Source organism: Dipodomys merriami, unplaced genomic scaffold (genome assembly GCF_024711535.1).
Source record: "Dipodomys merriami isolate MVZ:Mamm:240054 unplaced genomic scaffold, mDipMer1.0.p SCAF_50, whole genome shotgun sequence".
NCBI lineage: Eukaryota > Metazoa > Chordata > Mammalia > Rodentia > Heteromyidae > Dipodomys > Dipodomys merriami.
Genome location: NW_027206069.1, coordinates 3,913,862 through 3,941,489, shown reverse-complemented (window position 1 = coordinate 3,941,489; position 27,628 = coordinate 3,913,862). Strand labels below are relative to the sequence as shown.

The 27,628-nt window shown below is 40.1% G+C and overlaps 1 protein-coding gene across 2 annotated transcripts in view; it reads left to right on the top strand.

Moving 5' to 3' along the window:
• Nucleotides 1-27,628, top strand: part of Evl (Enah/Vasp-like) — a 126,835-nt gene that overhangs the window by 10,166 nt on the left and 89,041 nt on the right. The gene's annotated exons all lie outside the window — the stretch shown is intronic.

Genomic DNA, 27,628 nt, shown 5'->3' with positions numbered 1-27,628 from the left:
CATTGCTTTAATCTTTTCTTCTCCCTTTTGTTCTCAGAATCTGTAAGCGAGAAAAGTTCTGATGAGCTAACTCACACAGTTGATCAACATCTCACAACTTCCTTTTCTTTCCCACTTTGCTTCTTAACCTTCAAATCTGAGATTAAACATTCTTCCTCAGGAAAGCGGTCCTTGCTCCATGGCTTAGCTAAAAGCTCAACCCTGTAAATTGCCTCTGTGCTCTCTCATTTCCTTTTCTGGAACTATTTATGACACTTAAGTATTCCCTGCCTCACTGTCAGTTCATGGAGGGAGGGATTATGCCTTTTCGATCTCTGCTGGCTAGCACTGTGCCTGGCACTTGGTAGATGCTTAATAAATATTCATGCGGACACCTATACCTGAAATGAACTTACCATGGCATTCATTCCATTGCGGCATAGCTGCTTCTAAGTTTCACATTCTGGGAAACCATCCTGAATTGGTAGAAGATGGCACCCAAGGTGAACGCTGTTTCAATGTACATAAGGGAAATAATGCATTGCTGGGGCAACAGTGCCTTAGTCTGCATTTCCATACAGCTGTTGTAAGCATGACTTACTTGATGATGCATGGGTGGAGTTTTTTTCCTGTTATTTCTTTGTTAAGGACATTGTCCTTTATAAGGACTAATAACCCTCAGTATCCCAGATGTTCCTTAAACTCTAATGTGTGTGGAAGTTGCTAGAAGCAAGACTATGTATATATGTGTCTCTCCAAAATAAAGATCCTATACCTCATCCCTCAAAAGGGAGGAATCTGTTGAGATTTTCCCCCTGCCTCTGACTCAATAAACTGTTTTAGATTTGTAGGAAATTGAGCACAGATTAGAGTGCCCTTGTACTCCCCCGTAAGCAGTTCTTTATTGCTGACATCTTATATTTATGATACATTATCATTAATTCAGGTATGTAGTTTATTCAAGTTTCCTTTGCTTTTAGTTAATATACTTTTTCTGTTCCACTATGCTCACAAATACCAAATTATTTTCATGTCATATCCCCTTGGGCTCCTCTTGACAGTGACAATTTCTCTGTGGAGGAATATAAATCAGGTATATTCCAGGACCTCCCTTTACTAGAACTTGATTTTTCTCATGATTAGACGGGGTTATAAATAGGAGGGAAGAAGATGACAGAGGTAAAGCACAGTGTTCATCCATTATATTGAGGGCACTCAATATATGTGTGACTTGTGACCTGTGATATTGACCTTGATCTCGTGGCTGAAGCAGTGCCTGTTAGGTTTCTTCACTGGTAGGTTACTCTTCTACCTCATACTGTACTCTTTTGAAACAAGTTGTGATGACGAATATTTTTAAAATGTTAGTAATTATGTATTTAATAATTTGTATTTATGTATATTAGAGAAAAACAGTTCATCAGGCCCACGGTGTTTTAGTTTTTTTTTTCTAGAAAGCTGTACCTGAGACCAGGGCTTAAGTGAAAGGATTTTGGATGGGAGGAATAGCTTGGAAAGCAGAAATGAGGGAAGAGTAGGGAATCAGAAAGAGAAGAGCTGGTCCTAGTTGGATCAGGAGGAGCCTAGAAACCAAAACTGGCCTGCAGGCACTGACATCATGAAGAAAAGAAGCAAGAATGTCTCAGCTCCTGTCTGCATTTGTCAAAGGGAGGGCATTGACCAGCTGAAGATACCAGGAGGGCAGGCTTGTCAGGGCAGGAGAACACACAGCAGGGTCTTCGAAGTAGTTGCTTATTATTGTTACTAAATAAGTAGTCGGCACCCATAGTTCACACCTGTAATCCTAGCTACTCTGGAGGCTAAGATCTGAGGATCAAGGTTTGAAGCCAGCCCAGGGAAGAAAAACCCAGAAGTAGCAATGTAGTTCAAGTGGTAGAGCACCAGCCTGAAATGAAAATGCCAAGAAAGAGCTTGAGACCCCAAGTTCAAGCCCTAGTGCCAGCACCAAAATAAATAAATAAATAAATGGAAATATATTTTCTTATGTTCAGTTCAGTCCTTTCATTTGTTGCTTTTCAATTTCCCAATGTAGCAAGGAAGCTTTTCCACTTCTGGGTTGAAGTTGGCACTTATTTGTTTGTGGTATGTTTCTTCAAGCATTTAAATTTATGGTCCATTTGGAATTTAATATATGGTTTGAGAAATGGATTCAGTTTTTCAATTTTATTCTTTCTCATGTGATTATTTCAGTCAAGGCAACCTCTACCCTACTTTGCCTATGCATGTGTACACACAAATATGAATTAAACCCCATCCCCTAAAGCCAAGGCCCTACCTCAGGTATCTTAATTATTCTTGGGTCATGTGTTAGTTTGTTTCCAGATACTTTAAGTGCACAGCCAGAGTTTATGACTACTGACCTAGATCTGAGCTTAATACCATACCCTGACTGATTAAATTACCGCTGTAGTTCCACACCTACCATTATACCTAAGATGTAGCAAGGGCTCAATAAATACTTGGTGGATGATTCATAAGACCCCTCATTTCTCAGATAGATCCCCGAGACTCCAGAGGTCACTTGCCAAGATCTCACAAGTTAACAGCGAAATGAAGCCCAGGTTTCTTGTCTCTCCATTCTGTTTTCTCCTGCTCTCCTTCACTCATATTTCTCTATTTACTTATAGGCAAAAGTAAGGAAGGACATTTACTACCTAGCCAGGCATAGTTACACACTCTTGTAATCCTAATCAGGAAGCAGAAGTGGAAGGATCCGGATCTTTGGGCCAGCCTGGGCAATATGAGTTTCAGGCCAGTGTGAGTTACATACTGATACCTTGTCTCAAAATTCTTTTTACCTTAAAAAAATAATTTTATTGTTATTATGAGGGTGTACAGAGGGGTTAACATTTCATAAGTGAGGTTATTGAAGACAGTGGTCTTCAGAAGTCTTACCTTTTCATGGGTAATGGCTTTGGTTCTTCTGGCCACTCATGACTTAACCAAAATTTTGAAGACTTTCCTTCTAGTAAGCTCAGATCTGCTGAAGTCTATTAGCAATTGAGGTTCTCACTAGGACTGGTCACTAATATTTGCTCAGACAGGAGGATTGTGAATTTGAAGCCAGGCTTGACTACATAGATTTTGAGTCTAGCTTGTGCTAAATAGTGAGACTGTTTAAAAAAAAAAAATCAGACAAGCCCCTACACACACACACACACACACACACACACACACACACACACACACCCATACACACACACACACACACACCAACTACCCTAAGACTTTGTCTTGAACACAGGAAGGTGCACACACACACACACACACACATACACACACACCAACTACCCTAAGACTTTGTCTTGAACACAGGAAGGTGCACACACACACACACACACACACCAACTACCCTAAGACTTTGTCTTGAACACAGGAAGGTGCACACACACACACACACACACACACACACACACACACACCAACTACCCTAAGACTTTGTCTTGAACACAGGAACACACACACACACACACATACACACACACACACACACCAACTACCCTAAGACTTTGTCTTGAACACACACACACACACACACACACACACACACACACACCAACTACCCTAAGACTTTGTCTTGAACACAGGAAGGTGTTGGACCTGGCAAACAAATGAAACCCTGTGTACAAAGCAGAAACATGCCATACTTTGGAGTCTTTTTGCCCATAGATCAAAACCAAATTGTCCACTGGCACTGTTTCTTGTACCAGCTGAGATGGCTAACTGAGCAGCCTCAGGGGCCTGATTATAAACATTTCCTTTCCTGGAAAGAAGGAAATTGCTTCTTAGATTTGTGTCACTAAACAAGATAGAACTGTAAGCAACAGACTGATCAGATAGAGAAACAAATAGAGGAGCAGTGCTAGAAAGAGACCAGCTGGTCCCTTCCCAAGAGCAACAGTGATGTGCCTCTGTGTGTCAAGTCTATGGGTGATGAGGCAGCATGATTTGAATCACACAGATGGGCCATGACTCACCAGTTATTTATTGACTTCACTGAGCTGGTTCCTCACCTATGCATTGATGACATGCTTCTCTTCCCATGTAGCTCAGTCCAAGGAGGTAGAGCAAAGGTACCTCAAGTTCATTGTATCTAAAACTAGGTGCATTATGCCAACATCTAGAAAGCAATTAATTTTCAGCTAGGGAGCCCAGATAATTTAGTAGGATAACAGAATATCTATATATAAAATGACGAAGATAAACTCCTTACTTCAACCATGCCTATGCAAAAGTGAATGATAAACCTAAGTACAATAGCTAAAACTTAAGTGCTCTTGTAGGAGAAAATATAAGGGTAAATTTTGTAACTTTCGGTTAGGTAGTTTATTAGTAGTTTATTAGTTAGGTGGTAGTTTATTAGAGATAGCATCAAAAGAAAAAGAAAAAAAGGAGTAGGACTAGAGGATATAGCTCAATGGTAGAGCACTTGCATAGCATGTGTGGGGCCTTGGATTTGGCCTATAGTACTGAAAGGAAAAAGATAAATTGAATTTTAGTGCTACAAAGTTTATGTTGCAAGTCAAGAAAGTGATAAGACAACCCTTTTAATAGGAATAAATATTTGCAAATTTTATTATCTAATACGGGATTTATAGCTAGAACACATAAAGAACTCACAGTATTTGCTGTGATCTGAAAGTCTGTTAGGAAACCCTAACCCCAAAGTGGTGTTATTAAGGAGTAGGGTCTTTGGGTGTGATGAGGTCATGACCTCTACAAAAAGGTCTGAGAGTATGCCCCTTCTACCTTGTGAGGCTGCAGCAAGGAGGCTCCTGCTAAGTCCTCACAAGACTTTGCATCTGCCAGTGCCTCCCAAGCTGTGAGAAATAAATGTTGTCTACCAGCCATCATTATGGTATTTTCATTATGGCAACACAAATGGACTAAGACATAGCTCAGTAATAAAAAGGCAGATAATCCACTTTGGAACTTGGCAAATAATTTGCATGGATGTAGGTATGTGCTTAGGTGGGTAAACATCATGTCGCATCACTGAAATCCCCATATGTAACTGGGATAGTATAGAGTAGCATAGGTGGCTTTGGAAAATAGTTTAGCAATTCTTCAAAATGTTAGATATAGAATTATCACATGACCTAGCAGTTCTACTCCTGGGCATTTACCCAAGACAAAGTAAAACATGTCCCCACACAACTTACACATGAATGTTCATAGCATTGTTCATAATAGTATCAACATGGAGACAACCCAAAGGTCCATAAACTGATGAATGGATGAACAAAATATGGTATACCTAGCTAGTGGGATAAAAAGGAGTGAAACATCATGCTACATGAAAATGGCCAGTCACAAAAGACCACATATTGTGTGATTCTATCTACAGAGTGGGCAGATCCCTGGGGATGGAAAGAAGATGAGTGGTTTTTCGTAGAGCTGGGAGTAAGGGTGTTGGGAGTGACTGCTAATGAGTATGGAGTTGCTCTTGAGGATAAAGTATTTTAAGATTAAGTTGTATTGATTGCGTTACTGCATATGCATACTTTAAATGGGTGAATTTTATGTGTGCTTTTGTTGCTTTGTGTTTTTTTAATGAGGTTTTGTTGTTTGTTTATTTTGAACTGTCTTTCTTCTCTAGTCTTTTCTCTTCCAGAATCCCCTTCTTGGAGAAATGCACTTTGTGATTCAAACTAGACATTATTGAGTTTCTTCTCACTATACCTGGTGGATGTATCACTCTTATTTCTTCCTCCTTAAAGACTCTAACACCTGTTTCTGTCCTTTTAGTGCCATGAAACTCACTCAAGTCAGGTCTTTATCATTATTAGTAGTCTATAAATATAACTCAGCTTTTCTTCTTAAACTGTCTCCTTTATGCATTGTTAAGTTTTTATCACTCCAATCAGTTTCCAATGTCTTCCTAAGATTTTTAGAATGTTTCTGTGTCTTTTTCTTGATGGTTGCACCTCTGTAGCATGAGATGTAAACTCTTGTCTGAACTGGAGATACTCTTTTTTTTCCCTTATAATTAGGAATTTGCTCTCATATGTTGTTTAGAACTCTTATTTTGTATATATTTTCTCCTCCTCTTAGTGCTGCATTTCAAGTGATGAACAGTCACATATGGGACGGCTTAGGTTATAGAACATTTCCATCATTGAAGTCAGTATTTTTTAGACATATTGGTCTAAGCTGATACTTGGCATAGTAAACACTCAGTAAATATTTTTTCACTGAATATAGTTGTAGCTCTTATATATGATAGGCTTCCAAGGACAAAGTGTTTTATAAGTTATGAGGAAGTTTTTGAATTACCACATCAGGCCTATATATCTTTTTCTCCCATTTCCATCACAAAAATGTTTGATCGTTTAAGAAAATTTAGTAAGAATATAGATCAGCAAGAAACAGAAGAAGTACTGATCATTTCACCATCTAGAGATAGTCTTTGTTAATTCTTTGTGGTATTTCCTTCATTTCCTGTGAATATCATGAATTTATATTGAGAGGAAGTTAATACACATTTACATTATAGCACTACAGTGTGTGTGTGTATTTTACTTTTAATCAGGAATATTGTATCTTCATATAGTTTTATGTTGCTGTTTCTTTTGTTTTAACTTGAAGGAGTTTTTGCATTTCTTATAGAGCAGGTTAAGTATCATCTTTTGTTTTAGCTGGAAAGCCTTAACATTTTAAAAGACCAGTTTCCTTGCATGTAGTATTTTTGGTTCATAGGTTTTTTTTGTTTTTTGTTTTGTTTTTGTCTGTTGGGAAATCCTTTGATATTTTTATAGAAGTTTCTTTGTATATGATGAGTCTCTTTTCTTTTCTTAAAAAATTCTTTGGGACTTTTGACAGCTTAGTTTTTTTTTTTTGTTTTTGTTTTTTTGTTGTTTTTTTTTTTTATAATATTGGCTATCTGGCTTTTATTGTTTTATTTTTTTTTACTTTTTTTTCTTTCTGCTTATGTGGTGCTGAGGAATTGAACCCAGGGCCTCAGGCATGCAAGGCAAGCGCTCTACCACTGAGCCACCTTCCCAGCCCTACAGCTTAGTTTTTATGTGTATTAATATAGCTCCATTTGGATTTATACCAGTTGAAGTGTGTTGAGCTTCTTGAATTTGTTGTTATCTCCCTTCAATTTGTCCATTTTAGCCCCTCCCCCATTTTTTCTGTTTTAGAATGCCTATAATGCATATGTTGTTCCACCTGATAGAGTCCAATAAAATTCTCTGGTCTCCATTCTTTTTTCTTTTTGCCCATCACTCACCCCACCACTTTTCCTTTGGAAACAGGGTCTCACTTCATAGCCCAGGCTGACTTGAGTCTCTTGATCCTCTTGTTAGCCTCCTGAGTATGGATACACTGCCATGCCCAGCTTCTTTTTGCCCTTCTGATTCAATAATTTTAAATATTTTGAAATCACCTTTGTGGTTCGTTCTTCTGCCTGATTGTCTGCTTTTGAATCCTCCTTGTGAGTTTTTCTCCCTTGCTCCCAGCCCTTCATGAATTTAATTAGTTCTTCATAGTTTCTCTTTGTTAATATTCTCATTCTGTTCATGCTGTTTTCCTGATTTCTTTATGTTATATATCTATGCTCTTTTCAGTTGATTGAGCAATCCCTTGGTAATTTATATATCTCTGCTTCTTTAGGCTTGATTTCTGGAAATTTAATCTATTCCTTTGACTATAGCATGTTTTCCTGTTTTTCTGTGGAGGGTTTTTTTTTTTTAATGTTTTATCATCATCAACGTTGTTTTGTGGTAGTAGGTTTGAACTCAGGGCCTTGTACTTGCTAGGCAGGCACTATACTGCTGAGGCTTACCTCCAGCCCTATTTTTGCACTGTTTTTTGTTTTGTTTTGTTTTGTTGTTGTTGTTTGTTTTAAAGATAAGTTCTTGTTTTTAGCTCCCACTTTGCATCTTCCGTTGAAAGGAAGTCTGGGAACACTGGAGCTTGCTGTGTACAGTACACTGTGCTGGTTCCTCCCTTTCCTCAGAGGCCATCAGTGTGAAATTTACACTTTCTAGGATCCACAGATGCTGTCAGGGAAAAGGAGGCTTCTGTGCGCATTTTCCTTTTTCAGTCCTTGTTTTTCTCTTTAGTTTTGGCATACTCGTTTCTCACTGTCTTGACAGCAATCTGAAGGCTTTAAAAGGGACTTTTGCTTGCTTATTTTTCACTATTTAATCTTCTTGTTTATCTTCTACTAATTTTGCTACAGGAATTTATTTAGAAAAATCTAGTCTACCATTGTTGGAAATGGGAAGTTACTATTTTTTAAGATTACTCTGTTTTTTTGTTTGTTTTGTTTTTGGTGGTACTGATATTTGAACTCAGGACTTTGGGCTTGCTCAGCTTGTTTGAAATCTTTAAGAATGAGACATTGAAAATAGTTAAGTATTCAATTTTTTTCCATATTAGTGAGAATATATCTTTTTTTTTTTTTTTTTTTTTTTTTTTTTTTTTTAAAACAAAAGCAACATAAAAATGTTTCTATTTATTGGAAATAGTTTTGATAAATAGTACTTTAGATGTTCAGAGGAGATACACATTTGAATTCTTTTTTTTTTTTTTTTTTTTTTTTTTTTTTTTTAAATTTTTTTTTATTGTAGAGATACTATACAGAGGGTTACAGTTACATGAGTGAGGTAATGAGTACACTTCCACTTCCTCTTGAACATTGTTACCCCCTCCATTGTTTTCCCCCTACCATCCCCTCCCTCCCTCCCTTCCCCAAGGTTCTTTTTTTTTTTTTTTTTTTTTGATCGTGATTAAGTGATTACTTAATTTCCAGAAATTCACAGTATTGTGGAATAATGATGCTCATTTAAAGTCACAAGTTCATTCTAACTTTCCTGGAGCAAATTGTCTATCACAGTCTGTAATATATAACGGTGCTCATATGTTATATACCATATATGTGATCAGCAGCATGGGGATATTTAGTAGTGGTTCAACCAGATGAGTGGGAGTTCTTTGTTTCTTAAGTCCTGTTAGTTTTGTCATATCACCTAACCTTTTGGATTCATCATCCACTTATCAGGGAGACCATGTACTGTTTGTCTCTTCGTTCTTGGCTTACCTCGCTCAACATGATTCCTTCTAGCTCCATCCATTTCCCTGCAAATGCCATTATTTTGTCATTTCTAATGGCTGCATAATATTCCATTGTGTATAGATACCACAATTTTTGGATCCATTCATCTGTGGTGGGGCATCTAGGTTGTTTCCATATCCTAGCTATTGCGAACAGTGCTGCAATAAACATGGAGGTGCACGTGTCCTTGTATATTGGTTCCTGTTGTTCAGGGTAGATGCCTAGAAGTGGTATGACTGGGTCGTAAGGGAGGTCAATCTTTAGCTTTCTAAGGACCCTCCAGACTGCTTTCCAAAGTGGTTGTATGAGTGTACATTCCCACCAGCAGTGTAATAGCGTTCCTCGTTCTCCACATCCCCTCCAGCATTTGTCGTTGGCTGATTTGTGGATGTGGGACATTCTGACTGGGGTAAGGTGGTATCTCAGGGTTGTCTTTATTTGCATTTCCTTCACCACCAGGGATGATGAACATTTCCTCATGTGTTTCTTTGCCATTTTTATTTCTTCATTTGAGAAGTCCCTCTTTAGTTCCCTTGCCCATTTAGTAATTGGTGTGTTGGGTTTGGGAGGGATTAGTTTCTTGAGTTCCCTGTATATACAGGATGTTAACCCCTTGTCTGATATATTGCTGGTAAATATTTTTTCCCAATTAGTTGGTTGTCTTTCTAGCTTGGTTGCGATAGCTTTATCTGTGCAGAAGCTTTTTATTTTAAGGTAGTCCCATTTGTCGAGTCTCTCTCCAATTTGTTGTGACCCTGGGACTCTGTTCAGGAAGTTCCTTCCTGTGCCTATTAGTTCAAGTGTCTCTCCTACTCTGTCCTGCAGTAGTTTCAGAGATTCAGGTTTAATGTTAAGGTCTTTAATCCATTTTGAGTTGATGTTGGTGCATGGTGATAGGCTGGGGTCCACTTTTAGTTTTCTGCATGTGGCTGCCCAGTTTTCCCAGCACCAACGGTTGAAGAGGCTGTGTTTCTTCCATTGTATGTCTTTGGCTCCTTTGTCGAATATCAGCTGGCTGTAGGCCTGTGGATTTATTTCTGGATCTTCTATTCTGTTCCATTGGTCTTCGGGTCTGTTTTTGTGCCAGTACCATGCTGTCTTTGTTATTATAGCTCTGTAGTAGAGTTTGAAGTTCGGCATGGATAGCCCTCCCATATTGTCTTTATCCCCTAGAATTGTTTTGGCTATTCTAGGTCTTTTGTTGTTCCATATGAATTTTTGGACTGTTTTCTGTATTTCAGTGATGTACGTCATTGGGATTTTAATAGGAATTGCATTGAATTTGTATATTAGTTTTGGAAGTATTACCATCTTTACTATATTAAGTCGGCCTATCCAGGAGCATGGGAGGTCTTTCCATTTCCTAGTGTCTTCTGCAATTTCTTTCTTTAACTTTTTATAGTTCTCATTAAATAGTTCTTTTACATCTTTGGTTAGGTTAATTCCTAAATATTTTATTTTTCGGGAGGTTATTGTGAATGGGGTTGCTCCCTTTATTTCCCTCTCTTCCTGTACATTATCAGTGTATAGGAAGGCAACTGATTTTTGTGGGTTTATTTTGTATCCTGCTATTTTGCCAAAGTGATTTATGATTTCTAAGAGTTTGGGGATGGAGTTTTTGGGATCGTGGAGGTATAGTATCATGTCGTCTGCAAAAAGGGATAGTTTAACTTCTTCTTTTCCTATGCGGATCCCTTTAATGTCTTTTTCTTGCCTTATTGCCCTGGCTAAGGGTTCTAGGACTATATTGAAGAGGAGTGGAGACAGTGGGCATCCTTGCCTTGTTCCTGATTTTAGGAGAATTGGTTGTAGCTTTTCCCCATTAAGTATAATATTGGCTATTGGTCTGTCATAAATGGCTTTTATTGTTTTTAGAAATGTTCCTTCTATTCCTATTTTCTCCAGAGCTTTTAGCATGAATGAATGTTGAATTTTGTCAAAGGCCTTTTCTGCATCTGTAGCGATAATCATGTGATTCTTGACCTTGGCTCTGTTGATATGTTGGATTACATTTATTGACTTACGTATGTTAAACCATCCCTGTGTCTCTGGGATGAAGCCTACCTGGTCATAGTGAATTATTTTTTTTATGTGTTTCTGGATTCTGTTAGCTAGAATCTTGTTAAGGATCTTTGCATCTGCGTTCATCAAGGAGATTGGCCTGTAATTCTCCTTTTTGGTTGGGTCTTTGCCTGGTTTGGGGATGAGTGTGATATTGGCTTCGTAGAATGAGTTTGGGATAGCTCCTTCCTTCTCTGTTTCTCTGAAGAGCTTGAGGAGTATGGGTATTAGTTCTTGTTTAAAGGTCTTATAGAATTCTGCTGTGAATCCATCTGGTCCTGGGCTTTTTTTTGTTGGAAGACTTTTGATAGCTTCCTGTATCTCATTATAGGATATTGGCTTATTTAATTGGTTAACTTCTTCTTTGCTCAGTTTGGGCAACTTGTATTTCTCTAAAAATGCATCCATTTCTGCCCGATTTTCTTCCTTTAGAGAGTATAGCTTTTGAAAGTAGTCTGTTAGAATTGTTTGGATATCTTGGGTACGTGTGGTGATGTTTCCCGTGGCATCCCTAATCCTATTAATATGGGTTTCCTCTCTTCTTTTTTTAATTAATCTAGCCAATGGGCCATCAATTTTGTTTATTTTTTCAAAGAACCAGCTTTTTGTTTGGTTTATTTTGGTTATGGTTTTCTGATTTTCTAATTGGTTAATCTCTGCTTTTAATTTGGTTATCTGGCTTCTTCTAGTAGCTTTAGGTTCCATTTTTTCCTGTTTTTCTAGCTGTTTTAATTGCAACATGAGATTATTTACTTGGTCTGTCTCCATTCTCTTGATGTGGGCACTGAGGGCAATAAATTTGCCCCTCAGGACTGCTTTTGCTGTGTCCCACAAGTTTCTTTGTGAGGTGTTTTCATTTTCATTGAGTTGTAGGAAATGCTTTATTTCTTCTCTGATCTCTTCTGTTATCCAGGCATTGTTAAGGAGTGTGCTGTTCAATTTCCATGTATTGGAGAAATTTCTGCTGTATGCTTTGTTATTGAGAGCTAGCTTGATTCCACTGTGGTCAGATAGGATACAGGGGATTATGTCGATCCCTTTGTATTTGCTTAAGTTCCTTGCATGAACTATGATATGGTCTATTTTGGAGAAAGTTCCATGAGCTGCTGAGAAGAATGTGTACTGTGTTGTTTTAGGGTGAAATACTCGGTAGATGTCAGTTAATTCCGCTTGCAGTATGGCCTCTCTTAATTCGGTAGCTTCTTTGCCAATCCTCTGGTTGGTAGACCTGTCCTTTGGTGAGAGTGGTGTGTTAAAGTCTCCTAGTATTATCGTATTGGGATCTATTTTATTCTGTAAGTTTGAGAGCATTTGTTTGACATATCTGGGTGCACCAATATTTGGGGCATATAAGTTGATGATGGTTATATCCTCCTCTTGGATTGTTCCCTTTATTAATATGTAGTGTCCGTCCTTGTCTTTCTGTACTGATTTTAATGAAAAGTTTATTTTGTCAGATATCAGGATAGCTACACCTGCTTTCTTACTGGGGGCGTTTGATTGGTAGATCCTTTTCCACCCCTTCACTCTGAGTTTGTTTGTATGTTTGGCTGAGAGGTGGGTCTCCTGAAGGCAACAGATGGATGGGTCTTGTTTTCTTATCCAGTCCTCAGTTCGTTTTCTTTTAATTGGCGAATTCAGCCCATTTATATTAAGAGAAAGTATAGAGAGATGCATTGTTGTCCCTGCCATTCCGTTTTCCTAAGTTTTTCTTTTTTCCTTTCCTCCTGTGCTTGCTCAGTTAGACTTTGAGTAATGCCTGTTTGGGGCAGGCCCCAGTTCCTGGCTGCTTTCTTCAGGTTGTGTCCCCCCTCTTAGAATTCTTTGTAATGCTGGCTTAATGTTTATGAATTCATTTAGTTTTTCTTTGCTATTAAAAGTTTTCAGTTCTCCATCAAATGTGAATGCTAGCTTTGCCGGGTAGATCAGTCTGGGTTGGCAGTTATTGGCTCTCAGGGCTCGTATGGTGCTTTCCCAGGCTTTTCTTGCATTCATTGTTTGTGTGGAGAGATCTGCAGTAATTCTTATTTTTTTCCCATTGTAGTATAGCTCCTTCTTCATTTTTGCTGCATGCAGGATTGTTTCCTTATTATTCAGATCTATCATTTTTACTATAATGTGTCTAGAAGTGTTTCTCCTGGGGTCTTGCTTGTTGGGTGTTCGATAAGCTTTTGTGATGTAGTTAAGATGGTCGTTTTTGAGGTGGGGAAAATTTTCATTGATTATCTTGTTAAATAGGTGTTGCATTCCCTTGCTCTGGAATTCCTCACCTTCGTCCACTCCAATTATGCGAAGGTTAAATTTTTTAGCATTATCTGCTTGCTCTTGAATATCCCTTTGGTTTAATTTGAGTAATTTTTCCATATCTGTCACTTTTTGGTCCAGTTGGTGTATTCTGTCTTCTGTATCTGACACTCGACCTTCCATTTCATTCACTCTGTTGACAGTGGCTTCTATTGTGGTTTGCATGGAGGAAATGGATCCCTTTATGGATTCAATGTTGGTTCTCAGAGTACTGATCTCACCTCTCAATGAGGTATGCATTACCTCTAATTTGGCGTTTATCTCACTTCTTATTGAGGTTTGTGCAGCTTCTATTTTTGCATGCATCTCTTGTTTGATACCCTGTATCTCTTTGGATAGTTCATCCTTGTGCTCTTTCAATTTCTGATAAATTTCTCGCTTTATTTCTTGAGTCATTGCCTCCAGCAACCCTTGGAAGTAGCCTTTGTCTTCCATTCCTGCTTTGCTCCCACTGGGGCTCTCCCCTGTGTGGCTGCTGGCTTTTGGGGTGAGCTTGCTGTCCTGGGTGGTAGTAAACCTTGTGATTTTTCTCTGTGATTTTCGCATGGGGGTTCAGGAGACTGCTCTTCAATTTTGTTTTGGTGTGTCTGTCTTTGCTTGGTTGCTGATTCTGTATTGGTAGAGAGAGTCTGTGCCTGATCTGGGTTCTGTTGGGAGCCTATTTCCAGCTGCTATTCTGACTTACTTAGGATTCTCAGCTCTCTGCTGTAGATTGCTGACAGTTCCCGCCTTTGGAAGGGTTGAGCAGCCTAGACTGCTTGTGTTTGCTCCTACGGGTGCTCTTGTGAAGAACAGATGCTCTGGATGCACTCTCCCAAATGCTGGAGTCTGCTATGGGCTCCTGATGTGTTTTTTTTTTTTATTTGTTTTGGGCTGGTTGTGGGCTTGAACTCTAGGTTTGGGTGCTGTCCCTCAGCTTTTTCAGCTCAAGGCTGGCACCCTACCGTTTGAGCCACAGCACCACTTCAGACCCTTTTTGCTTTTGTGATGCTGAGGAATCAGATGCAGGGCCTCATACATCCAAGACTATCACTCTATTGCTGAGCCGCCTTAACAGTCTGAGCTCCTGCTTACTATCAGGTGCTGGCAGCCTGTGTTGCCCAATTCCCAGTCTAGGGTATATGGGTGGAGTTTTGGTGGGGTTTGGGCTTCTCTTGTCCTGGGCCTCCGGGTCTTTTGTTGTCACAGGCGTGCTTCCCGGGGGAGTGTTGTTTCCTGGTTTTCTCCCCTCTGTTGAGGCGTATGCTCAGCTTTTTACTTCAATTGGGAGGAGTTGGTTGTGTTGTTCAGGCGCCGGATCCCCGGGCTTGGTTCCGGCCCCAGCCTGGAGCGCGCTTGTTAGGCCTGTGCTGATGTGTATACCCCCTAGGTTATACAGCCTGGGGGACACAGTTCAAATTTCTTCTACTGTTGGTAGTCTTGACCCAGGGGCGCTGTTCCTGGCTTGGGCATTTAAGCTCCCTTCCAGGGGTGCTCTTGCTCTAGCCTGGCCAGCTGAGTGTGCTCCACGGGCTGGTGGAGCTCTCAAACAGTTCCCAGTTTTAGTGGGTCCTGTGGTCCGGGTGCTGGGGTAGGGAGTCTAGGTCAGGGTCTGGGGATTCCCTCCAGCTCTGGTCTCCCTTGAGGGATACACTTCCCCTGTGGGGTACTCACCCTGGAGCTGGTTGTTTCTGTGTGGTGTAGGTCGTCAGTTGTTGCAATCCGGGCTGGGTTGGGCGGTGGTGGCTCTGTGTGATTCTTTTCTGTCTCTGCCTCTGTCGAAGCTGATGTTCTGAAAGTGGCCCCCTGTGTCTCTGCTGTTTCTCTGGGGCTCCCACAGCCCCCGCCGGGCCGGCTGGCCGGCGGCTTGGCGCGCTGCCGCGCGGCCAGTAAAGGTTGGGGGAGGGGTCTTCGCTTTTCTCTGTTTTGAAATTCTTTTCCTCTTTCTTTTTTGTTATTCTCCGCCTCTGGTTTTTCTCTGAGTGTTCGTCTTTTTATTGTTGTCGGTCTCTTGGGGAGATTAAGCGTTGGAACTCGAACTCTCTTTTTGGTTGGAGAGAGCTGTGGCGTTTCCCTACTGCCCCGTCGCCATCTTGGTCCCCCCTCGAGAATATATCTTTTGAAAAAGAATCACAATCCAAATAGCCAGTGACATTAGTAATCCACTAGAAGGTCTTAATCAGTTTATCCTCCTCTTTATCCTTGTTAATTTAAATATCATGGTAGCAGGTTGATTGTTGGGACTTTGGTTGGTCATGGGGCTTGAACTCTCAGCCTGGGCACTGTCCAGGCTGTCCTGGGCACTGTCAGCTCTTCAGCTCAAGGTTAGTGCTCTACCATTTGAGCGACAGCATTACTTCTGGTTTTCTGGTGGTTAATTGGAAATAGGAGTCTCATGGACTACTTTCCTGCCCCGGCTGGCATTGAACCATGATCCTCAGATATTAGCCGCCTGAGTAGCTAAGATTACAGGCTTGAACCACTGATGCCCGGCTTGTATTGGGACTTTTGTAAGAAGGAATATAAACAACACTATTAGACTGCAGGAGATGACATGCAGAAAAGCTCTTTGGGAACCAAGAAGCAGTGCTATTTTAGATGAGGAAAAATACCACCTTCTACATTTTAGTAGGAAAGCAGAAATAGAGAAGGCCTGATGATCAGAAATGGAATGTGAGAAAGAAAAACTGCATTTTGAGGGAATAAAACATTTATCTACTGTAGAACTTCTCAAATCACAACTCTCTCAAGCCTGTATTTGTGCAGGGTTTTTTTTGGCAGTTTAAAATTTTTTTATTATTGAGTAGTTGTACAAAGAGGTTACAGTTTCCATAAGTCAGGCTATAAGCACAGTGCATCTTGATCTATATCACCCCTTCCATCATTCTCCCCATTTTCTTCCTCCCATCCTTACCCTCAAGTTACGTAGTTCAGTTTTTACATAATGTACATTGAATATAATGACTGCATTTTGCTCACCCTTCCCCCATTTGTGATTTTATCATTTTTATCTGCCTTTCCACATTAAACTTATGCAGTCACAGCATGCTTTAAGTGAAAGTTGTCCTTTTAGTGTTTGTGGATACAGACAGAGTATCATTGTGTAGCCCAGGCTGGCCTAAAACTGGTGATCCTTCTGTCTCAGCCTCCTGAGTACATACCAGGAAGACCTGAGGCATTCAAATCAAGGAACTAGTACTCTCTTCAAGGGCAGTATAAATGCCTCAAAACTGTGTGGTCTGATTTCAGATGATCTTTTTTTTTTTTTTTTTTGGACTCTTTGACTTCCCTACCTTCAAAATGAAACTGTCTTTTCCAGTACAGAGGTATATGCCTAGAGAGCTATTAGAGAGTCTCAGGTGGGAGACTCCATTGAGCCTCACAAATCTGAGACCATCCTAGGCAGCATTGTTAGTGAGCCTTCCTCTCACTGCAGACAAATCAAAATACCTTCATCCTGATTGCCAATAGATACCTGAAATTCCTACCATGTTCTTTCATTTGATCTTTAATTACTTCTAAAGGCTCCCACTGGGCTAGTCCCCTGAAATTCCCTTCTCTAGTTGATTTCTTGAAAGACATTTAAAAAAGCCTTTGAAATCTACTCAGGTTTTTAACTTGTTATGTTTAATTGTTTATTAAGTTATTCCAATTCCTTGGCCTCCATGGAAAGTACAAATATACTCAAGATGTTCTCTGACTAATTTGTTGGCTTTATATTCTTCTGGTTAATGTAGTCTAGATCTATTTGTGTTTCTGAAGAGGGTTTTTGTGTGTGACTTCTAATGACCGTTATATTAGGAAGGGATGATGTTGAGTTTGTGAAGACTAGGAAATTAGAATCAGTTGTGGTAAATGGCTCAGAGTAATCAGAGCCTCAAGAAGTGTAGGAGACCTCTGTCCATATGTTGCATTGTTCATCTTTAGGGACCCAGAAGTGAGACAGAATTCAGAGAAGCACCAAGGATTGAAACTGTTGAAAGATACCATTCAATCCCAGATTTCAAGTTGATCTAAGAAGGCTAAACAGTTCTTTATAATTGACTTCAGTTATTTGAAGGATTTTCACAAATAAAGACTGCAAATAAGACAGAAGCAAAAATGAGCCAGAGAGGAAAGAACTTAGTGAGGAATTTGCTGGAATGAACAATAAACTATGGTTAGCAATTTTAAGAATATTTTAGAAAGGTTCTCTAAAAGCTGGAGAAAGGCAAAAATTTTATTTTGTGCCTTTCAAGCATTAGTTTAGCAAACCCACTGAAGAGACAGAAACATTCTTAGAAAAGTAATAAGTATTTGACTCACTTTTGGTGAGCTATCGACTCTACAAAGTTAGATGTTGGGGTGTAAAAAATGGATAAGATAGCCAGGCGCTGGTGTCTCACACTTGTAATCCTAGATACTCAGGAGGCTGAGATCTGAGGAATACAGTTCAAAGCCAGCCTGGGCAGGAAAGTTCGTGAGACTCTTATCTCCAATTAACCACCAGAAAATGGGAAGTGGCTCTGTGGCTCAAGTGGTAGAGCACGAGCCTTGGTAAGGTACAAGTGATTTTTCTGGTATTGAACTAATTAATTTTTGTTAAGTAAAAAATTAGGTGTGTGTGTGTGTGTGTGTGTGTGTGTGTGTGTGTGTGTGTGTGTGTGTGTGTGTGTTATGGTTTTATTTTTTGGTAAGATAGTAACCAGTTTTGTATTCAATTTACAAGATTATTATAGCTTTTTTTTTTTCTTGCTATTCCTGGGGTTTGAACTCAGGACCTGGGCACTGTCCCTGAACCTGTTTGTGCTCAAGGCTAGCCACATTGTTCTGCCACATTGAGCTACAGTATGACTTCTAACTTTGAGTAGTATATTGGAGGTAAGAGCCTGGGCTGTCTTTGAACCACAATCCTCAGATCTCAGCCTCCTGAGTAGCTAGGATTACAGGCATAAGCCACCAGTGCCCGCTTATTTTTTGCAGTATCTATATATATTTCTTGTATTACCCTTGAACCAGCCTTACCTTCTTGCTGGCTCCTTTGTTATTAGTTTTCAACAGTTATTCAACTGATGAAAATTTGTACATACTGAGCATATAAACATCTTATATGAAGTAGACTATTGTCAGGAGCCAGGGACAGGGACAGCTAAATTACCTTTAAGTCCCTTCAGCCTCACATTTCCTGTAGTTATGTGTGTTTATTATCAGTCTTCTGAATTCTCTTGATCACTTTGTTAGTCAGTTGCATTTGTGGATCATCTAGTTATGTGTGGCTTAGATGAAGACTTAAAATTACTGCCTCCTCAAGATGCAGAGGATGCAAAATGGAAAAGAATACATTATTTTGCTATTAGTAACAAGACTATAATTTTCTTGTACTGCACTTAAAGTTTACAGAGACTGGGATACCCATTATTGTATTCAAACTTCCTGATCTCTATGTGTAGGAGCAAGAATCCACTGAACTGGAGGGAAAAGTGGCTATCAGAAGGTATTCAGTTGGTAAAGAATGGAGCAGGAATAGAACAGCTCTTCTAACTCCAAGCTCTTCCAACAACCATATAATAGAGCCAGGAGCATAGAGATACTGAGAATTGAGGGGGTACAGCTCAGTGGTATAGTAGTCAACCAGGATACATTCCCACTGGGTTCTGTTTCTAACATGATTTAAAAAAAAAAAAAGTGGCTGGGTACTGGTGGCTCACACCTGTAATTCTAGCTACTCAGGAGGCTGAGATCTGAGGAATACAGTTCAAAGCCAGTCTGGGTAAGAAAGTCCATGAGATTCTTATCTCCAATTAACCACTAAAAGCTGGAAGTGGTAGAGCACCAGTCTTGAGCAAAAAATCTTAAGAGGCTTCTCCCAACTTCATTTTTGTTTTTGTTTTTTTTGGGGTCCTGAAGCTTGAACTCTGTGCCTGGGCACTGTCCCTGAGCTCTTCAATTCAAAGTGAGAGCTGTACCACTTGAGCCACAGTGCCACTTCTGGCTTTCTGGTGGCTCATTGGAGATAAGAGTCTCACAGACATTCCTGCCCTCCAGCCTGGGCTGGCTTTGAACCTCGATTCTCAGTTCTCAGCCTCCTGAGTAGCTAGGATGACAGGCATGAGCCATCAGTTCCCTGAGACTTTGCCCGTCTTTTTTTTTTTTTTTTTTTTTTTGGTTGGCCGTGGGGCTTGAACTCTGGGCCTGGGCGCTGTCCTTCAGCTCTTCAGCTCAAGGCAAGTGCTCTACCACTTGAGCTACAGTGCCACTTCCGGTTTTCTGGTGGTTTTTATTGGAGATAGGAGTCTCACGGTCTCTCCTGCCCGGGCTGGCTTTGAACCACGATCCTCAGATCTCAGCCTCCTGAGTAGCTAGGATTACAGGCGTGAGCCACCAGCATCTGGCGACTTCGCCCATCTTTACACATAGCCTCCCACAGAGAGTCAAGGACAAAAAGTAGACTAGCTCTTTATCGTGCTGTAACAAGAATGGCCCCTAGTCCAATTTTCTAGAGTCTTCATTTCCGTCTGAAACCTTATTTGCATACCATTTGCTTTCTGCATTCTTATCCCTGTCTTGTCTTCTGAACCCCCACCAGGATTGACAATTAAGCTCTGATTATAGCATCTTACGCTTTATCTAACCTACTTCTCCAAAAGTTTACATCCTCCTGCAAACCAATTTCAGAAGTTTCGGAACTAAAAGATCAGGTATAAGTCGCAACAAGGATTTCTCTTCTGGATCCAGTTTGCCTTGTCAGTTTTCCATTACTGTCAAAAAAATATGTGAGATAACCAAGAAGAAAGTGGGGGTTGTTTTATTGTTTTGTTGTTGTTGTTTTGTTTTGTTTTGTTTTTGGTCAGCCATGGAGCTTGAACTGTGGGCCTGGGTGCTGTCCCTAAGCTCTTCAGCTCAAGGCAAGTTCTCTACCACTTTAGCCACAGCTCCACTTCCAGTTTTCTGGTGGTTAATTGGAGATAAGAGTCTCACAGACTTTCCTGCCCGGGCTGGCTTTGAACTGCAATCCTCAGATCTCAGCCTTCTGAGTAGCTAGAGTTACAGGCATGAGCCACAGGCACTCTTCTGAAAGATTTGTTTTGACTGATGGTTTTAGAGGTTTCAGTGTAAGGTCACTTGGTTCCATTACTTTGGTCCAGAGGCAACACAGTACATCAGTAAACACATACATAGTAGAAGAGAGGAGACTAGGAACCAAAAAAGGGCCAAGTTCCCAATATCCCTTTCAATGACAAGGACAAATCCACTTAGCTCTACCTCCTAAAGGTACCACTACTTCCTAATGTCATGACAAACCTTGAGCATATGAGCCTTCAGGAGACATTTAACACCTACCACCATAGCATGGTATCTGTTGCTAACTGTTGGAAAGGAGCATGTCTCTTCCCTCCCCATTCAGGCATAGGGCACTACTAGCCTTATAGCAGTCGATGATGTTATATATGTTTTATATGCTCTCATCTTCTTGATTCCCTACTCTGTACCTGAAACCATTTTCTTGGCAGTTTTCATTGTGTCAGAGTAACAGTGGAACAGCCATACTTGTTCATTCAAAAGGAAAAGATAATCTGCCCCATTTTTTGATACTTCCACTGGAAACAGGACTGCTGACTTAATCTAATTCCTTATGAAATCTCTAAGTCCACACAACTGATTGATTAACTCACCAGATTTTTTCATCTGGTGTATGCTGGCCTTGACACACTGTGGCAAGATGAGATATTATCTTTATTATTCATGTCCCTACACTTCCTTTGGCTTCTGGTGCTAGTGCTATTCTTAGTTTTTCTAAGAATATTTAGAAATATTTCCAGTCTTGTTCTGCTCCATTAGTAAATTGAAAACCTCATGAAACCATTGAATATGGGAAAGATTCTCCCCAACACATGTCTGCAATTCAGCTATTGCCTTATCTGGGTCCTTGAGTCCAGACTGGATCATCAGTTCCCTGGATTTCTACACTAGTTTATAAACTGGTTGCTCACTTTTGTTCTCCTTTTATAAATGAAGATCAGATTACACTAGTCCCCTACCTGATATCCCCAGTGGCTTCTCTGGCTAGTAAAGCCTTACTTACTTTCTATCTTCATCTCCTCTGCTCTCTTCACCTCGTTTATTCCACCTTTTTCCTCTTGTTTGGGGCTGTGGTATTAGCTATTTCTTCTGCCTCTAGTGATATTTGTCTGATATTTGCACAACTGGTCCCTTGTCATTGAAATCTCAGCTAAAATGATACTACCTTACACAGTCCTTTTCTATCACCTATTCTAAATTTACTATCCCCCAATCACTGTTAAGTATGTAGCCTATTTTATAATCTTATTTATTTATCATCTTACTTTCTTCATTGGAATAATCATGGAAGCAGGCATGGTGGGGTTTACATATGATCCCAGAACCGGGGAGGCTGAGGCAGGAGAAGAGTGAGTTTGAGGCTAAATTAGGCCAGACAGGGAGTTTCAGGTCAGCCTGGGCTATATAGTGAATCCTTACTTCAAAAAATTAAAAGAAAGGAAAAAATGGTGACCACTGAAACTGGAGGCGTAAGCTCATTTACTGATCTCAGTAATACCTAGAATAGGTATTGTGGAATCAATTATAAGTTTCAGTAAGTCTGTAAGATGTTTATGGAGTGCTAATTTGATGGAAGAAATCATTATAGACTGAAATGTAGAAACTATTACCAATAAACTCCTTTTGAGGAATGACAGATTTAAAAATATATTCTAATTACGTTTGCTTTATAATCAAATGTTTCTTAGTAGCTTAGTTTAAATAGATCTCAAAGTAGAGGTAGGACACAGTTTTATTTTTATTTAAGGTTAAATATTGCTGTAGAAGTTGGAACTATGTAAATTGGGGAGAGAATTAGTTTGGAGTATAGAATTCACACATTTCTGATCTATTCAAGGTTTGTTTTTAAGCTTTTAGAAAGGTCCATTCAACTGGAGTTCAAGGACAGTCAATGAATTAAAAACATGTGAAGCCAGAGATCTCCCATAGAAATGTTGTGTGCCTCTGAGAGTTCAGCCAGGATTAAAAAAACAAGGGTAACTGTAACCCTCTATACATTACCTTCACAATAAAATTATAAAATTAAAAAAAAAACCAAGGGTCACAATTAGTAGCTATTTCAAAATAGAATTTGGAGATGATCCCAAATTATAATGGATTTCTCTTGAAGTTGTATTTGCACAGCAAGTTTGCTGTTTGTTTTTTGTTTTTGTTTTGTTTTGTTTTTAATTGGTCCGGTCATGGGGCCTGAACTCTGGGCCTGGGCCCTGTCCCTCAGCTCTTTTTTTTTAGGTCAAGGCTAGCGCTCTACCACTTGAGCCACAGCGCCACTTTCAGCTTTTTTCTTTTTGCTTATGTGGTACTGGGGAATCGAACCCAGGGCCTCATGCATGCAAGGCAAGCACTCTACCACTGAGCCACCTCCCCAGCCCAAGTTTGCTATTTGTATATATATATTCCTATGGATAAGGACCAATGTGATATGAGTTATACAAAGCTGAACTGTTCAGGACTCCCCATCCATCCCCTTTAGTCCCATATCCATGAATACCTTTTCAGTTTGAGGCCTGAGATCTGTACTGCACTAAGTAACTCAATACATTCAGTATGCAGGATTTTTAAAGATGGCTGTGGATTTTCCTATCAATTCTGTGGTGTTAGAAAACAATCATAGGCTGGCTTTGGTCAAGAGGAGACTTCAGTGGGGTTTTGAAGCATGTGTGGGATTAACTGCCATTAACTGTGGTTGCTGTGTGCCAGGCCTTTCACCTCTGCAGCATCCCCACAAAATGTTTAATCTCCTTCTCAGTATGAAGGAAATGTGGCTTGGCTTGGTAAGAGTTTGCCAAAACTTTTCAAGTGTGTAGATAGCAATAGACCTAGATTCAGAAGCCCTTCTCTTTATAACCTCTGTGGAAGGAAGACAGAAAGCATTGTGGACAGGACCAACCAAGTAGAGGTACATACATAAATCAGGGGCTTGCAACACTGGAGGATTCAGCTTGGCAGGTGGGACGTGGATGGACTGAAGCATAGAGCAGTAGAATTCCCAGCTGTGGAACTGAGACTTTGTTCTGCAGACGATGGAAAGGAACTGTTGAGTTTTGGAGGCATTGGGGGTTTGAACTCAGGTTCTTATACTTGCTAAGCAGGTGTTCTACTACTTGAGCCATGCCTCCAAGCTCCTCTGTACATTAAGTGTTTTCAGGTTAGGGCCTCACTTTATGCCTGAACTGGCCTGGATATTGATTCTCCTCATTGTGCTTCCCATGTTTCTGGGGATGGCAGATTCACATCATGCACCTAGCTGTTGTGCCAGGCCCAGAGTTCAAGCCCCAGGACCAGAAAAAATACATAAATACATAAACAAATACAAAATAAACACATAAATACATAAATAAAAAATAAGAGAAGATTCATGTTATACTAAGCACACTTGTCTCCTTGCGCTTTTGTAAATTGTCAGGGACATTTTCTGTGAACGTGTGTGTTTGTATTCAGCATTTTACATTTCTTCTCTGGAAAAGCCTGGGAAGCTCAGTGTCCAGTGGCTACAGAATAATCTGTTGGCAGGGGAAGGGAATTCAGATTAAACAGGGGCTAGGGAGAGGTGATGATTGTGGTATGGGGAGCCTCTCAGACATCAGCACTGACAGAAATTGCCAGAGTCATGTAGGCCAGATTTTCAAGGCTGAACCTGGTCCCTGTCCCTGGTGGAGAGAGAGAAAATTCTACAGCAGGCTCTCGAAGGGCTCCTCTACTTTTGTCAGCCAGAACCTTCCTGCTTTTATCTTTTTTTTTTTTTTTAATGTTAGCATTGTAGTATAAATGTAATTTTTTTTTTTTTTTTTTTTTTTTTTTTTTTTGTCGGTCATGAGGCTTGAACTCTGGGCTTGGGCGCTGTCCCTCAGCTCTTCAGCTCAAGGCGAGCGCTCTGCCACTTGAGCTACAGCACCACTTCCGGTTTTCTAGTGGTTTATTGGAGATAGGAGTCTCACGGTCTTTCCTGCCTGGGCTGGCTTTGAACCGCGATTCTCAGATCTCAGCCTCCTGAGTAGCTAGGATTACAGGCGTGAGCCACCGGCGCCCGGCTATAAATGTAATTTTCAAAAAATAAGCTACCAAAAAAAAAAAAACCCTTCATGGGTTTTGGGGGTTTTGGTTATTTTTGTTTTTCTAGTGATACCAGAGTTTAAAACTCTAGGCCTTGTGCTTGCGTGTCAAGTACCTTCAGCCTTGCTGATTGCTTTGTGGTACAAAGGGAAATTAAGTCTCAGAATAATTGAGCCTAAAGCCTTTGGTAGATGACCTGGTAGATGACTCTTGTTTTTGTTGTTAATATATTGTTACTGACGTGCACTTTTAGGCTTTATTATGGCAGAAGAGTGAAGCTCTTAGAAATCTTGGACATCCATTTAGGTTTCTATTCTTGACACCTTGGCGTTATCAATAACCAAAGATCTATTGGTCTTGAAGCAGACTCTTCTGACCCTGCAGGTCCCAATGCTGAATCAATTTGCATTTCCACCCCTAACTTCCAGGGCATTTGAAACCATTTTCAGCTTTTGTAGATCTCTTGCCTGACCATAAAATTTAGTAATATAACTAAACCAGCTAGATAAAATATCCCAAACAGATCATAGTTTGCCAGTCCTGTCTCAGAACCAAGAACTTCCTGAAAGTCCAGTAAATAATCCTGTACTAGAGGCAGCATGAACTTGTTGGACATTGGTGTTAAGATGTAAATACTTATAGCTGTACGATGTTGGACATGTTCCTTAAACCCATTGGCCTTATTTCCTTATTAATTAGGGAATATCTTTAAGAATGCATGCCTAGAATGTACTTGGTGTTGGGAATGATCATTTGTACCAACTCTACTTTTTACCAAGACCTTATAAATAATCCTGAAAGGATCAGGCATCCTCTTGAGAGAAGAATGGCGCATACTGGCGGAAATGCACACAGAATCCAGGCCTCTGCTGCATGTAAAAAGCTTTTTTTCTTGTCATTGTTTCCTAAAAGATATAACAACTATTTGCATAGTACTTTCATTGCTGTTGCATAGTATTAGAGGTGATAGTTATCCAGAGATTATTTAAAGTATATGGGAGGGTAGATATAGATATGTACACATATTTTGCCATTTTATATAAGTAACTTGAGCATCTGAAGATTTTGGTATTTGTGATGGAAGGATACATGCAATCTCCTCAAAATATCAAGGAACAAATGAATACATATATACATGTATACATATATGCACATATGTATATACATACATATACACACTTATACACATACATATATACCTGAAAAAAAATCATAGGACAGAAATACCTTGTCCCTTCCCCCAAGTTAAATGAGCTGCTATTGAACAGACATTTGACTTATGAGGAGACTTGGTTTCCCTAGAAGAGCCATACAGTAACCAAGTTGTCTAATGAAAGGCTGTCCTGTGAAATGATAAGGATTGGAAAGAATGTTTATTTAATTTTGCCTTGTTACCTCATTATGCCCTGAGAAGTATAGGCAGTATTCATGTTTCTCAAGTTCTACCTATGGGGCATCTAAAACTGAGTTTTAGTAGCTTGCCGGTAATCACAGTAAGCAGCAGATCTGGGATTTGAAACTAGGATCTTAAATAACTCAGAATAGTCTGGTTTTTTTTTGTGATGGCATGAGTCTACCAAGAAGCCACCATTCCCAGTGGCTTGTGTAGAATATTTGTAATGCATTCCAGATAAGCTTAGTTGATGGCTATATGTTTGAGGTACCAGAGGACACCCTACCCCCCCGCCAAGTCTTCGCTTGCTGATCTTCCCCCATTGACCTTTATCACTGCATTTGTCTTCTTTTTTTGGGGGGGTAGGGTGGGGTCCGGTCATGGGGGCCTGAACTCTGGGCCTGGGCGCTGTCCCTCAGCTCTTCAGCTCAAGGCTAGCGCTCTATCACTTGAGCCACAGCGCCACTTCCGGCTTTTATCTTATTTGGTGCTGAGGAATCGAATCTAGGGCCTCAGGCATGCAAGGCAAGCGCTCTACCACTGAGCCACCTTCCCAGCCCCTGCATTTCTCTTCTTTTTGAGAGAGATAGTCACAAGAAGAGGGGTGCTTTCATCCCAGAGGACCTTCATGAACACATGTATAAGAGGGAGATTCTTTAAGCAAACACATTTGAACAAACCCTTTTTATCAAGTACTGTTCAGGCATGGGGACTGCAGAAATACACTTCATGTGAATACCCTGCTGCCCTCAGGGAGCATCCGGATATATGGAAGAGACTTGCAGAATGCTGTAATGCCACCAAGTCCACAACCGAGGAAAGTCACTAACTGTCCTAGCATGAGTAGATCAGGCTTCTGGAGTAGCAGCGGGTCACAGGAAGCAACAACAAACAACCTGGCCTGTGTGGTCCACAGGTACAGGAAGGAGACCCTGTGATGCATGGGGAGTGATATCCAAATGTCTGGCTGAATATTGGAGTTTGTGAAGAGTTTTAATGGGGGTAGGAATTGGAGGAGTAAGACTTTGTATGCCAGTCTAAGATGTTTTTACAATCTCGTGGGCACTGAGGAACAAGTGAAGAGTTAAAAGAGGGAGACATCGAAATCAGTTTTGCAAATTTTGCTCTGGCAGATTTTTAGGGCCGAATGGAAGAAAGAAGTCCAGTTACTGGTAAAAACTGAAACAATGCTGAAGGCAGGAACTGAGGAGTAGGTGTGATTGAGGGAAGGCTGGCCTAAAGAGACATTTCTGAAGTAGATTCATAATTAATGACTGATTATAGTTGTAGGAAAAGTCGAATGACACATAATTTTATTTGAGCTCTTTCTCCCTTATTTTATAAAGTGTTGTAATCCATGTGGAAGATTTTCTTTCATGGCAAGCTGCTGTAGACAGCCTCAGTTTACTTGCCAAATCTTGCCAGCCTGGGCTTTATAAACTGGGAAACATCTCTTTTTTTGGCTGGCATCTCATTTCCTTTTTTTTTTTTTTTTTCTTTTCTGAAATGGATAGCATTTTTTTTTTGTTTGTTTTTGGTAGCTCAAAAAACTGATGAAAGCCTGGTGCATATTTTGAAGTCAGTAAATGAATAATGAAATAGTCCTTGATCACAACGGACACCTACAAGGTCATCTTAGCTATGTCAAAGTGGTGAGCATATGCTGTGACTTTTGTGATTCTGATGCAGCTTATACACAGCTGTGCTTAAATAGT